Here is an 8,785-nt window from a genome sequence, read left to right as displayed (position 1 = left end):
CCCTGGGCTGAGTAGGTTGCTAGGTGACCAAGTGGGCAGAGCTTAGCCTTCTAACCGGCAGAAATTAGGTAAAAACAATTATTCCTTTCCCTCTAATTGGGACTTTATTTTTCTTTTCTTTTTGTTGTATCAACCTAGAGGCATGGATGAGGGGGTTGTGCTGTCAATTTATCGAGGTTGTGGGGTGTTTAGTTTTGTTGTTTTGTCCGCTGCAGCAATTCGATCACTCTTTTATATATATAGATTAATCAGTTTATAAACATACTAAACACTCACCAAAAACCATATGATAAAAATGATCATTGTATCCACAGGTAGATAAATTCAAAAGAGCTATATAATACTGTTTATAATATATAATATACAAATATCTAAACAAAGATGTAAACAATTCAAGTTACCTCAGATTTTTATATCATTTTGGAGGCTTCCTCAAAAAAAGTAAGTCACAGAGGAGGCAATAAAGACTTAGTCCCAGTTACTAGCACTGTAATATAGTTGAAGAAAGCTCAGTATATTGCACTGTAAGGAAAGGCTGATAACTGTAGAGGCAAAATATTTGATTAAACTCTACCCAATGCCACAGGCAAATTTTTTCCAGTGGCATGAGAAAGTATGTGTGCCTTAATGCCTGCAACTTTATAATAATACTACTACTACCACCACTAATAATAATAACAATAACAACAATAATAATTTTATTTCTTCACTACCTTTTCTTGTGGCTCAAATATAGAATATTTAAAATACATAAACATTATAAAATATCTCAAATACACAAATTAAAATGTATTTCTATAAAAGATACATATTAAAACATATTTCTATATGATGCATATTAAAATACACTGCTACACTGCAGTTAATGAATCCTTGGAAGTAATGAGGGTTATTTATTTACACCAGAACTAAATAAGTCCTTCTCCATGGACAGGAGATGGAAAGAAATCAACTGGTGTTGGTGGAAGGATGGAGGGAAACAAGTATATAAGTATCTGTAATTGAGAGTATTACAGAAGATATCATTAGGGTAATAATGTGAAGCTGTTGTTGGAGTGAATAATACTTCTGCACTAAATCTGTACACACAACCTATGGGTTTGCCATGGTCATGATGTTCTTTTCTGTCAACACTGAGATTTTGCAAATCACAACAAACAAAGCATCCATTTCAAAGAAGAACAGCACACACTTTGGTATATGCTATTTTGTATATTTCCATTTCTTTATCACAGGCAATTGTTTATTTGGGTGGTAACGGTTCAACAGATAGAACTAATCTCTAAGATATGCTATACTCAGTCAGTACTCCTATAATTTGCTTCAGTTGGCAGCTGGATTTGTTGTGCATGGCAGAGAAAAAACATTTGGGTGTAATATATATGTGTGTGTGTGTGTGTGTGTATAATATATATTTCCATGGAAATCTTTAGTAAAAGGCGAAAGATTTATACGATCTGAAGAAAAACCAGAGTATCGCTTCTCGGCCTTTTGGCTAAGATCAAGTGTTGTATAATATATATTTCTATTTATTATCTGAAAGCCACTTTAAATCGTCTCTAAAAAGTACTTTCACTGTTATATAGAGAAAACACCATCCTCTTGTGGTGTGTGGTCTGGAGACTTTTCAAATACTGCAGATGACAGAGATCTACTCATTCTGTGCAGTGGTAAAGTCATTAATATAAATACCCACAAGAGCTCATTTCAGTTGGCACTTGGACAATTAAGGTGACATATAGAGCATTTTAGACAATCAAATTAAATTCTGTTTCCCAAACAATGCTCAGTTAATCCAGAGTGTACATTCCTATATTCATCTATTCTCTCTCTCTCACACACAAATATATTTATGATTAGATTTAAGTTGCCCAAACATTATGTTTCACATTGGGGAAACTAGAATATAGAGCAAACTTGCAGTTTTTGACTTCATATTGATTGATAGTACCATTACTGGACTAATGTATTAATGGTAAGCACTACCCACTTATAATGATTTTTTTTTTGCCACAAGTTGAAAATGAGGGTTTTATATTTGCTTTGATTACAGTTCCAGAATGCTTATAGATTACCCCTGCTGTATTTCATGCTCTTGAATTTGTGAGAGCTTTGAATATATTTCAGCAATAAATGCTGCTTTTTTTTTTCTTTAGGATTTGTGATTGGCATGAGTTGTCTAACAGAATACACTTAAAACAATATATTTTGTTACCAAAGATACTTTCCCCTTTTAGGGACTCATGAATACTTTAAGTCACATGCAATGCTATGTGAGGAATCTGGCTCTTCTGCCTGCTGAACCAAAGTCCCTTGGAGCCAAAAGCAATGACTTCATCAAATGAATGAAAGTAGAAACTCCATTAGTTGTAGCAGTCAGGCATATAAATTATTTCTGAGCTTACAGATGAAAGACAGGCCGTAAAATACTTCAAACAAAGTGCTTGACTCTGAATGTGCAAGTACAAAGATGTTCCAATGCTATGCCTCCATAGCAGGCATATCGCTTCAGCAGTTGCGTATTTAGCGGCACTGTCCTCTTTGCTTGGTGGGGAGGGATTTAGCCCATGGGCTAAGTGGGTGACAACTTGATTAAGGAACACGAGCTGTGTGGCATTAATAGGATGTCTCGACTCACAAAACGAGCTACTTAAACAGCTCTGCTCACACTGTTGTACTGGAAGAAAGCTTATTCGAACAACCAACAATATTTTTTTCTGATCAAAATAAAGGGGCAGTGTTCATACGAGGGGCTCTTAGGAAAAAAGCAGCATATTTTTCAAATTAAGTAAAAGTGCACAGCTGGAGATTAAACAGGGGCTTTTGTTGAAGTTACGATCTACACACTCGCTTTACAGATTTTACACATTAGAACATATTACAGGCATTCATATAATACCATTCTTAATCAGGAGTTTAATTCATTTTTCCACTGTACTTTTGGCATTTTTACTGTTGGTATGACACTTATTTTCTGTTAAAAATGTAATGGGAAAAGCCTGTATCAATGTGGAAGGCATGCGTTTTAAATAAATAATAGACAATATACTCTCCTGAATACAAAATCCTATCTGCATTTGCAGTTTCACCTGTCTGGTCAGCAATCAGCTACAGCAATCATCTGCTTTTTACAAGATTTCATTCTGGGCTTTTAAGTAGAGACTGACATTTTAATGAGTCATCAAATGACAAGAAAGTTATATCAGATGATAAAAGGAATACATCAAAACAGAGGTGAAAAGAAATGTAGTTGCAGAAGTTAATTTCTCAGATTCAGTGGCTGGCATTCTTTTAGTAAAATGTTGCCAATTCTGTTTGCTGTTAAGATGACTTTGATTTATGGCAACCCTATGAAAAGAGATCTGCAAGAACCCATCATCAAATGTTGGGTCTAGCAAACTCAGGGCCATGGCTTTTTTATTGAATCAAACCATTTATAAGTCATACTGTGTATGTAAGATGAAATATTCACCATAAAGGAACAAATGCTTTGGGCTGACAGTGGCAGAAGCATACAGTAACATTGCACACTGTGGTTATGCACTGTATACTGTGCATTCCACAAAGGCATCTATTCATGAATATGTGATGTCCCATGTTGTTTTTTGTGTGTGAATTGTATAGTGCTAATATAAGGTATTTCCACTAATGGATATTTACGCTCTGATGGATTGCAGCCAACATCTGACAAAATATTTTGGTTTCATTATGACAACAGATGTCCCAAGAGTTATCCAAAGGAAATTTCTTTCCAGAAATTGTTCTGTATAAGCACTCCAGTTGTTGTTGTTTTTTTTTTAAAAAAAAAAAACCTGGCCAATACTATGATCACCAATAAGATGTTTAATTACTGAATGTCTGGTATTAAAATGGTGCCAGGAGTACAGGGAAATGGGGCAGCCAAAATTTCAACTTATTGCAGTGGCATCTTCATGACTATGATTCCTCCTCCTCCTCCTCCTCTTTAGAACATTAGATGTTAGAATACATCTCTTACATAATAAAATGGGTTAAAAAGGAAGAAAAAGAAGCAAAGTTTGGACTGAACACTACAGAAAGTGAATAAGTAAGTCAGTGACTGACAGAAATGTCATTCACACAGTAGTACTACTAGAATACCTGGTGCCTAACAAATTCACTCCAAATGTATTAGAATTTTACTATGTCTTCTGATTTAGTCCTGGGACATTTTTGGATTGTATCCATTATATACTGAGTTTACTGAGAAGCAACTCTATGGTAGATTGTCTCCATTCTGCTGTGGTTTGGTAGTTACCACAATTGGTTGCTATTTTTAACACCCCTGTGGCCTGAAATTGCACCTCCCCCCCCCCAAAAAAAACCCCATTGTTGTCCTGCATCAAGGTACTTCCTTCCAATTTTGGGACTTTGAAATTCCAAAACTGTTAATCATTTTGATTATTCTTTTTGTCAGACCTATATATTCAGACACTGACATTAAAATTCAACATTTTCAATGGGTACCTGCCTGCTTCAATCTATATTGTGACTCACCATTATTTCCCAGGAGATGGATGGGCATGATTCAATGTTCATAATTTTCCTAGGTCTCATTTTCTCTTCCCTTCTCTCTGTTTCTCTGCTGCAACTGAATTAGACATTCACAGATTGCAACTCTTTCTGTTGTATTTACTAGGTAATTTATGATCATGATAATTCTAGTTTTGTCTTGTGAATTTCCCTTGCTGTTCATCAGGTAGATAGTTTGAAAATTCTTTAGCAATTTAAGCCTTATTAAAATAACAGGCAGGGAAACTAATACCCAACACACTAAACAGCAGGAGTGAGAAAACTAAACCAAATTATTGAAATAATTACCTATATGCAGGAGCTCAATTTATTATTATTATTATCTTTAAAAAACCCACATTTTGCAACTGAAATTTAATGGAACAATTCCAGATCAAAATTGATTAAGAAACAAAACCTACAAACCAATTTGCTTTAGAAATTCTACTGCATCTGTGATGGTGCCCAAGGGAAACCTTTATCTGGCAGCCATAGAGTACAATACAGGATTGTCATTTCCTAAGCCAGAAACCAGGGTTAGTCTGGAAATCTTATTACAATCACACACCCCTAATCACATCTGACATGTCAGAAAAATGCCAAAAAAAGGAGATGCTTCTTCGGGGTGGGTTAATGAAAAGATACAAAATATCTGAGTGGCACATAAATATAAGGCATAAAAGAAGACAGGCAAGAAGAAGGCGAGGAGGATACAGACACAGACAATTAAAAAAAAGGAAAATAGACTGGTTGGTTAGTGTTGTACAATATACAGTAGAGTCTCACTTATCCGACATAAACGGACTGGCATAATGTTGGATAAGCAAAAATGTTGGATAATAGGGATGTTTGATACCTAGGGCACCGTTGGCCCCTGACCCTGTGGCCATTACGGTCCAGGACGAAGAAGACTTTGGTTTTCTCCCATGTCAGCAAGATTCAACTCCTTTCCAGATGCCTCATGTTGACATCTCCGAGCCAGAGCCAATTAAGGATGCCCTTGAAACTGTGCTGGCTCTCTCAGATTCTCCGGAAGGTTTAGTGTTTGATCGTAGAGCATTTGTGCAAACAGAAAGATCACATAGACAAAGCTTGCGGAAAAGCGCCAGATTAGCGGAGCGTGGAGACTATGGCTAAACCCTGTTCTCTTGGGAAGAATTTGGGAGTTAGACACCTGGTGAGGTGACTGTGACAAGCTCAGTTCTCTTGGGAAGTTTTAGGGAGTCAGGCACCTGGATTGGGGGAGCTTATGAACTTTATTGCCTCTTTGATCCCTTTTCCCCAGTCAATACTCGAGAGAGCAGGGCCCGGTGCTCCCAATACCTTCTGGGGCTCCCCTTCCTTTCTCCTCCGGGCCCAGGCTCCCCACCCCGCTCTCTCCCTCCCTCGCTTGCTCACTCACCAGGCTGGGTCCCAGCAACAAAGGTGGCCTGGTATCCATTGGGAGGGGCTGGACGTGGCCAGCATAGGCCAGATGCACACACCCGTGGACCCATTGCACTCAATTTTTGCACCGTGGTGCCTTGCCGCTGGGAGCGGTGGGTGTTGTCATGCTCCCAGGCAGGCAGCACTGATTTGTGTATACTTTTTTTTGGGGGGGGGGGCGTTGGATAATACGGAGTGTCGGATGAGTGAAGGTTGGATAAGGAGACTCTACTGTACTGCAATGCAATTATAAATTTAAGATTCACTCTGAGGATGCATGCATGAAACAAACAAATCAGTGTAATCCCTCACCTCCAAAAATCTCAATGGGATTAAAAAACAGTTGAAGGATTATGGATGAGTGACTGGATGCATGCCCCACCCTTTTCTTTAACAACATCAAGTTCTTTCTCAAATTTTCTAAGGCTGGTTCTACATGGATACCTTATTCCAGGGTCAATCCAGAGCACTGAATTCTGGATCAATCCTCAGATAATTTTTACCAGTCCCTAGGGGAGGTGGGAAGGATCCTGATATTCCAGTGGTGACAAATGCGGTTAAACACCACAAGAAAGCCACTGTTACAATTTCCCCTGTTCTCATCATAGTGGTGACCACCAGGTGCAACATAGCTAGGGTCTGTCACTTGTTTCCTGGAGTGGCATCAGTCAGGGCACGAGGGTAATGCTGGAGAGAGAGGAAGGAGAAGAGGAACCACCTGCTCCTCTCCCCCCTCTCTTTTATGCCATGGCTGACATCACTCGAGGGATGAGCGATGAACACACTCTTGCTGCTATGAAGAGAAAAGAAAGCAGAGAATGAGTGCCATCCTATGTCCCTGGCCCACCAGAGCCCAGGTGATACAGGATGACCATGTAAACAATTGTAGCCTGTTCTGTCTTGGGTCTGGCCCAAAATCACAGTTTGCTCCAGATTCTCATGAAAAATGTGTAGCAGGCCATCGCTTTTTAAAATGTGAATCTAGGCTACAAGTGAGCTCTGTGAGTCTTACAGCTGTCACAAAAATGATTTGCACCACTCCCTCAGGATAAGGGGCCCATGTAAATGTGCCCTAAGTCCAATTCTATCATCAAACTACATCTTATATCATAAGCATGGGCAGACTTTGGCTCCCTGGGTGTTTTGGACTTCAACGCCCACAATTCCTAACAGCTGGCTGGGATTTCTGGGAGTTGAAGTCCAAAACACTTGGAGGACCAAAGTTTGCCTATACTTGTCATATCAAGACAAAAGGTTCTGGATAATCCATATCCTCCAAAGCTTATATTTTGCAGAGAAAGAACTAGAACCAAACTGGGGCCATGTGAGGGAAGATATTAGGAAAGTGTTAACATGCACATGAAAATGGTTAACAGAAGAACAAAAAGAATATGAAATTAAAAACTTACATGGAGGGAGGTAGTTTAGTTCAAGGGAAAATTAATTTTTCAGTACACCACATAGAACAGCACTGTGTGAATAGGATGAGTCTTTGGATCAATCTTTGGACTCTGTCACATGCACTGCCAGAACAATGGCATTTGGCTGTGTCCCAGCAGCAGTCACTCAGGATGCATGGGGGCCTCTTGACCTGCGCCCCACTCCGTTGCAAATTCTCCCTGCCCCATCACATGTGGGGAAGCCTTTTTTTGATGGCTTGACCCATCTTTCCCTATGCAAAGATGGGGACCCTGCCACTGTCAGCCACCACCATTGATTCGACAGTGGTAGCATTTCAGACACAAAGCCATCCCAGCTGTACCCCCAAAAATACGTAAGTGTGAAGAGGTCCTTTATGACAGAATAATACTCTATTCTTTACAGGAAAAAAAAACTTCATGGGGAAGCAGCCTGACATGCTTCAGGCTGAAGTATGTAAAACCATTTTGAAAACTTGATTCCATGGAGCAAATTTAGCTACAATGAAACGCGAAAGCACAGATACCAGGATAAGTGAATTGCTAGTATTATTTGTTTTTATTGGTCTATCCTGTCCTGAAGAAATTCCTTATATTTTCCTCCTCATTCCTATTCCCAACCTGTTTAGCTTTCCTAAGGTTCTCTATGTAGCATCCTAGGTGAAAGGAACATTATGGCTTTTTCTGTGCCAGGAGGGATTTATGTATGACAAATGGGAGCACGCTGGTTTGCAGAATCACTCCTGAGACTTTAAGGAAGGACTTTATGATTGATTCTGTCCTTCTCAGAAGCAAAGCACTGGAATGCAGTTTTTAACTTGAAGGTCTCAGACCCTTTTCAATTATATACTTCATATTTAATTATTTTGAAAAATGCCTCAAATATGTTCTCTCACTCTTTCTTTATTTAAAATGGTTGAGAATTATGATGGGGTGATATACCTAATTTGAAAATAATTGAGAGCCATACAAAGAATCACTTTGTAGAGTGTGAGTCGATTATCAGCCTTATGGGGTAGTGCGATGGCAGCAAACAGAAATACTCAGGAGGGGGGGGGGGAAGCACACTGAAAATATCATTACCATAAAAAGCCTTGATTAAGTAGAGGCAACTATTCCAGTAACTATATCAAATGAATTAACATAGAATTTCATGCATATCATCTCAGTTCCTTAGCTATATGCTTCCTTGCACTAAAGGTCCAAGTATTAGACATCATTAATACAAAGAAGCAGCTTCAAGTGCAAAGAAAAGCAGGCAAAAGGCACAAAATATGGTTTAAAAATACTTATTATAATGCTGTCATATTTCATTAGGATCCCATAATTAATCACAATATATGGAAAAGAATGACAGCGTGTACTAGCTTAGGGATATGTTTTACTATTCTTTACTTGTTAAGTCATTTCAG

At 38.6% G+C, this 8,785-nt stretch overlaps 2 pseudogenes; one reads left to right on the top strand and one right to left on the bottom strand.

The window, feature by feature from the left end:
- Positions 1–1,403: 1,403 nt before the first annotated feature.
- On the bottom strand, positions 1,404–1,471 carry LOC134295768 (U5 spliceosomal RNA; annotated as a pseudogene).
- Positions 1,472–1,475: 4 nt separating this feature from the next.
- LOC134295752 (U2 spliceosomal RNA) lies at positions 1,476–1,596 on the top strand (annotated as a pseudogene).
- Positions 1,597–8,785: the final 7,189 nt, after the last annotated feature.

This window comes from Anolis carolinensis, chromosome 1 (genome assembly GCF_035594765.1).
Source record: "Anolis carolinensis isolate JA03-04 chromosome 1, rAnoCar3.1.pri, whole genome shotgun sequence".
NCBI classification, from domain to species: Eukaryota; Metazoa; Chordata; class Lepidosauria; order Squamata; family Dactyloidae; genus Anolis; species Anolis carolinensis.
Note: the sequence above shows the minus strand (reverse complement) of the source record. Positions and strands in the feature narration are given on the sequence as shown.